The sequence below is a fragment of the Amia ocellicauda genome, chromosome 9 (assembly GCF_036373705.1).
Source record: "Amia ocellicauda isolate fAmiCal2 chromosome 9, fAmiCal2.hap1, whole genome shotgun sequence".
NCBI lineage: Eukaryota > Metazoa > Chordata > Actinopteri > Amiiformes > Amiidae > Amia > Amia ocellicauda.
In genome coordinates this window covers 34873254-34879284 of record NC_089858.1, presented here as the reverse complement: position 1 = coordinate 34879284, position 6031 = coordinate 34873254, and the positions used below count along the sequence as shown (strand labels likewise).

The window sequence follows — 6031 nt, the reverse complement described above, 5'->3', positions numbered from 1 at the left end:
ATTAATTTGTGCTCATCCCTGTTTGAAATGAAGATGAGGGATGTTTTAGGTAGGTCACTTGTTGACACCCAGTTATGTCTTTATTAACAAAGTAAGAATATTATTTATATATGTATTATTTTATCAAGAGATCCTGGGCAGTATGTTTTGGAAACACTGGGTTTAGCATCAGCCAGAAAGAACCTGTCCTGGTCCCCAAAACCTCGAATGCGGTCACGACTCGAACAGACGCTCCTCTGAGATGTCAGGACTCTCCCTCACAGGTCAGGTTTGGTTGATTCGGGTCTCCCTTCTCTCTTGTAGTCTGTGCTGGAGGAGGACAGTCTGGAGCAGCTGGAGTCGCCGAGGGAGCCACACAGTCATGAGCGAGAGCACCTCGCCCCCGGCACCAGCGACACACGGCGGCCACAGGTAGGGCACGCACCCCTGCCACCAGGGAACGGCACGCTATACTGACACGCTGCACACCCTGCACACTGTGAGCACAGGAGCGCAGGGGTAGCAGCCGTAGCTCAGCTTCCCTGACGGGTTTAATGCTCCACAGGGATGACACAGGTGTCTCTCTCCCCTGGTGTCTCTGAGGGTGGGGAGGGCAGTGTTGGGATAGTGGGTCGCCAGTTCAGAGAGGGGCTGTGGACACTGTTGGCATGTGTGTGTGGGGGGGGGGTTGTCCAAATCTAGAACAGTAGTCTGGCTTCCTCATCCTTCCCCTCCCGGCTCCCGCTCTCCTTTCCTCTGCCTGCCTCTCTCTCTCCTCCTGTTACCTCTCACTCTTTTTTGTCTCCCTGCTGTCCTGTCTCTCTTTCTCCTCCACCTGTCTCTCACTCTTCCTCCAAATGTCATCTCTGTGCCACTGAATTTGCTCTTTTCCACCTTCCCTCCCCTGTTTCTCCTCACTCTTTCTCTCCCTCTCTCTCTCTCCCTCTCTTTGCCTGCATGGTCTCTCCTCCTCTCTCTCCACGGCCGCTGAATCACAAAATCTCATTGTCCCTCCCTCTCTCTGCACCCATTACCCTCAGCCTGTCCTCATCTCACCCCACCCCACCCCTCCCTCTCTCTGTCCACACCCTCTCTCCTTCCCCTCACTGCATTTCTCTCTCACAACATCATCTCTTCCATCCCCCTATCCCTTGATCTCCCCTCATCCTCTCCCCATCTCACCGACTCTCTCTTTTCCTTCTTCCTCTGTCTCTCTCTCTCTCTCTCTCTCTCTCTCTCTGTGTTATAATCAGGAACTCTGTTGAATAGTCTCCCTAGGCAATCTCAGGCCAGAAGCAAACTCTTATCTCACAGTGTTGTCTGGCCTGTTTTTCATGCACGCCCTGCTCTACCTGAGGGGGTGTGGAACGAGGGCGTCGACTGGCGTGCCTTTCGCTGTGCTTCCGCATCGCTCAAACCGTCTCTGTGGAAACTGTCTCTAGGAAAGCTTTGACAAAACAATGTAAACACAACAGGGCTAGGCTGGATTTTGTTATTGGTAATTGAAAAAACAAAAAATGTTAATTTGTCTACAAACTGTCAACAGTGTGAAGGGCATAGTCTAAGCCTCAGTTACTGTAGGCAAAAACAAAGTAGGAATTTGAAATGTGGCAGTTTGAGAAAGCTTGCCTGGAAAAGGGCTTGCGATCAGCAGTATAGCTGCACGTGGGCCTCTCTTTCTGTTTATGCTTTTTTGGTGTCTGGATAAAAATATTTGTGTGACTCATCATTGTCAGTCTTGGTGCAGACACACAGTTCAATACTATAGTGGAAATTCCTGTGAGGACAACTGTTGCTGCGTTCAGCTGTGCTGCTCTGTGCTGTGCTGTACTGTGCTTGTCTATGCTGTGCTGATCTATGCTGCTCTGTGCTGTGTTGTCTTGTACTATACTCTGCTGTGCTGCGTGGGGAGGGGAATCGGGCTGCTGTCAGGCACAGCGTATTTGCACAGACAAACTAATCAGCAGAGTGTCTTGGGTGCAATTGGAGTCTCTCTGTCAGGCCTCACTTGCATTGGGGGAGGTTAAAACACACAGACACTCATACACACACTCCTGTTCACACTCACGCACACACACACTCGCTCACTCTTGTACAAGCCAGGTTTTATTGAGCATAGAGGGCTTTCTTTCCCACAGCGCTTCTCTGCTGCTTTTGTGTGTGCATGTGTGTACTTCTGTGCGGGCTCTGTAGTAGTGTGCTCTGGGCTGTGATTGCTTCGCTCGTTACTAATGACACTGTAACCGCGTCCTCCCAGAAGCCTCCTGCTCCTGGTTACTAAGCGGCAGGCTTCCTTGACCACCGCCTGGTTTTTCCAGCGCGGCAGCTGTGCCGCGGTCACACGCACGCGCTCAGGTGTCACTGTGGTGTCCTGTAGTAAAGACACCTTACCGCCTTTACTGCCAGAGCCAAGGACTTCCACACACTGCACTCCCTCGCCAGTCCAGCAGAAGCACACACTCAAGCTGCGGTATTCTTGTAACGATGTAGGGCACACCGAAACGTTATCTTTTTTTAAATGGGTTTCTAATAAATGTATATATTCTGACTCTATCTGGCTCTTTTTCATATCCTGCACCTTAATAAGCTTTGTGTGTGTGTGAAAATGTGTGTGTGTATTTGGTTCCCAAACTTGTGGTGCTCCATTTGTACTTCAGCAGTGCAGAGTCGAGCGCTGAAGGCAGGAGAGCTGTGCACGTTTAAACGAGGCCAGCAGAAATGGGCAACTGGAGTATCCTATTTGCATGTGTTGTCTACTGGAAGAGTATAGATTTATATACAGTGACAAGAAGTGGGTTGACATGCAGTGAATCCATACAGTGTTTGTGAACCTGTGGCACAGATAGTATTGTATCCACTATCAATTAGAGAAACCGATCGGGTTCTGTTCATGGCAGTTATGTCAAATAATCAATCATGTCCGATAGTCAACCTGTATACTTAAACACAAGAGGCTAAAACACACTTGCTCTTATTACATAATGCTAAAACAAACACACTTTATTTACAAAGCATACAAAGACTCTGCTAGGCTGGCTGGGCCCTAGGAAGCTTTTATACAATTCCTCCCCCGCACTATTGTGGTCATGAGAATGACACCTTTATGCAGGGTATGTTTGCCAAGGGGACTCCCAGTAATGTAGAGCGAAATGCGCCAAACAGACAATTTTAATATGGAGCGTTCAGGGACACGGCCAGTGTGCAGTGTGTATGGTCTATTTGCAGGGTGTGCAGTGTGTGCAGTGTGTATGGTCTATTTGCAGGGTGTGCAGTGTGTATGGTCTATTTGCAGGGTGTGCAGGGTGTGCAGTGTGTATGGTCTATTTGCAGGGTGTGCAGTGTGTGCAGTGTGTATGGTCTATTTGCAGGGTGTGCAGTGTGTGCAGTGTGTATGGTCTATTTGCAGGGTGTGCAGTGTGTATGGTCTATTTGCAGGGTGTGCAGTGTGTGCAGTGTGTATGGTCTATTTGCAGGGTGTGCAGGGTGTGCAGTGTGTATGGTCTATTTGCAGGGTGTGCAGTGTGTGCAGTGTGTATGGTCTATTTGCTGGGTGTGCAGTGTGTGCAGTGTGTATGGTCTATTTGCAGTGTGTGCAGTGTGTATGGTCTATTTGTTGGGTGTGCAGTGTGTGCAGTGTGTATGGTCTATTTGCAGGGTGTGCAGTGTGTATGGTCTATTTGCAGGGTGTGCAGTGTGTGCAGTGTGTATGGTCTATTTGCAGGGTGTGCAGTGTGTGCAGTGTGTATGGTCTATTTGCAGGGTGTGCAGTGTGTGCAGTGTGTATGGTCTATTTGCAGGGTGTGCAGTGTGTGCAGTGTGTATGGTCTATTTGCAGTGTGTGCAGTGTGTATGGCCTATTTGCAGTGTGTGCAGTGTGTATGGCCTATTTGCAGTGTGTGCAGTGTGTATGGTCTATTTGCAGTGTGTGCAGTGTGTATGGTCTATTTGCAGGGTGTGCAGTGTGTATGGTCTATTTGCAGGGTGTGCAGTGTGTGCAGTGTGTATGGTCTATTTGCAGGGTGTGCAGTGTGTGCAGTGTGTATGATCTATTTGCAGGGTGTGCAGTGTGTATGGTCTATTTGCAGGGTGTGCAGTGTGTGCAGTGTGTATGGTCTATTTGCAGGGTGTGCAGTGTGTGCAGTGTGTATGGTCTATTTGCAGTGTGTGCAGTGTGTATGGTCTATTTGCAGGGTGTGCAGTGTGTGCAGTGTGTATGGTCTATTTGCAGGGTGTGCAGTGTGTATGGTCTATTTGCAGGGTGAGCAGTGTGTGCAGTGTGTATGGTCTATTTGCTGGGTGTGCAGTGTGTATGGTCTATTTGTTGGGTGTGCAGTGTGTGCAGTGTGTATGGTCTATATGCAGGGTGTGCAGTGTGTACAGTGTGTATGGCCTATTTGCAGTGTGTGCAGTGTGTATGGTCTATTTGCAGGGTGTGCAGTGTGTGCAGTGTGTATGGTCTATTTGCAGGGTGTGCAGTGTGTGCAGTGTGTATGGTCTATTTGCAGGGTGTGCAGTGTGTGCAGTGTGTATGGTCTATTTGCAGTGTGTGCAGTGTGTATGGCCTATTTGCAGTGTGTGCAGTGTGTATGGTCTATTTGCAGGGTGTGCAGTGTGTGCAGTGTGTATGGTCTATTTGCAGGGTGTGCAGTGTGTATGGTCTATTTGCAGGGTGAGCAGTGTGTGCAGTGTGTATGGTCTATTTGCTGGGTGTGCAGTGTGTATGGTCTATTTGTTGGGTGTGCAGTGTGTGCAGTGTGTATGGTCTATATGCAGGGTGTGCAGTGTGTACAGTGTGTATGGCCTATTTGCAGTGTGTGCAGTGTGTGCAGTGTGTATGGCCTATTTGCAGTGTGTGCAGTGTGTATGGTCTATTTGCAGGGTGTGCAGTGTGTATGGTCTATTTGCAGGGTGTGCAGTGTGTGCAGTGTGTGCAGTGTGTATGGTCTATTTGCAGGGTGTGCAGTGTGTGCAGTGTGTATGGTCTATTTGCAGGGTGTGCAGTGTGTGCAGTGTGTATGGTCTGTTTGCTGGGTGTGCGGTATGTATGGTGTATTTGCAGGGTTTGCAGTGTGAAAGAGACATTTTCCTGCGATGTGCGAGTGCCACAGGGGGGCAATGTTGGCCACTGTGCTCTGGTAGCGCTCACACGAGTTCCTCTGCGCTGCTCTGACTGGACCGCTTAACCCGTCGCAGCACAGTGTCTTGTGATTTGCCCTCCGGGCCTCAGGTGTACCTCTCAATTTCCTGGGCACTTCCTCCCCCTGGATCAGTGAGCGTCAGTCATTGTCACGGAAACGCAGCGCTCCCCCGGCCACAAGCGCTGGCTCCGCCCCTGCTCTCTGGGCCTTTAAATGAAACATCAACACCCCCAAGAGTTCAAACCTGCGCGTCTCTGAAATCTTCGATCTCTCGGGCGCTAAGCGATCTCTTCTCCCTCTCCACTCCAGTCTGACCCAGCTAGTTCTCCGAACGCTCGTCTTTTTGTATTTTTTTTATGAAGTAACACAAAACCTAAGACCATTCCACATTTTTTATTTTCTCTCTCTCTTTCCTCGCTTCTCTCTTGGATAGACATGTTTCCTCTTTCATTTCGATTGCACGGGAACACCGGGGGGGAGTCTTTGGTTTTGCAGGAGAAGGCGCTGTTCCTATTTTTACCCTTCTGCAGGTTTTCTGGTCTGTCTGGTTGATGTTGCTGTCAGTGTGAATGAGCAGTTTGCCCAGAGTTCTGGAAGTGTTGTGATTCTGGATCTAAGACTGGACTCAAAGCTCTCACGTGTTTTTAGTGTTCTATATATAGTTCCTCTTTTTTTCAGCATTTTTATAGTTTCTTGAGGCAAAGCCTGATGTTGCACGTGAGTGTATACTAGTTGTTAGTGTAGGCTGTTTATCTGTGTTTATCTTGACAGTATGGAAATCTTGAATTGAATTTTTGCAGTTAGATTTTTGCCTTGGACAAAAGATAAATTGAGTGAATAGAATGAATGAATGGCTAAAGTCCTCAGGTGAGCAGAGACCTGTGCGTCCGTGCTCCAATGAATGTATATCAGTG

The 6031-nt window shown here is 48.9% G+C and overlaps 1 protein-coding gene across 1 annotated transcript in view; it reads left to right on the top strand.

Annotated features, from left to right (window-relative positions):
• The first annotated feature begins 315 nt into the window (after positions 1–315).
• Positions 316–6031, top strand: part of tet3 (tet methylcytosine dioxygenase 3) — a 56108-nt gene continuing 50392 nt past the window's right edge. Inside the window, exon 1 of the mRNA XM_066714222.1 lies at positions 316–411. The gene's annotated coding sequence lies outside the window, so the exon portion shown is untranslated. The remainder of the gene's footprint in view (positions 412–6031) is intronic.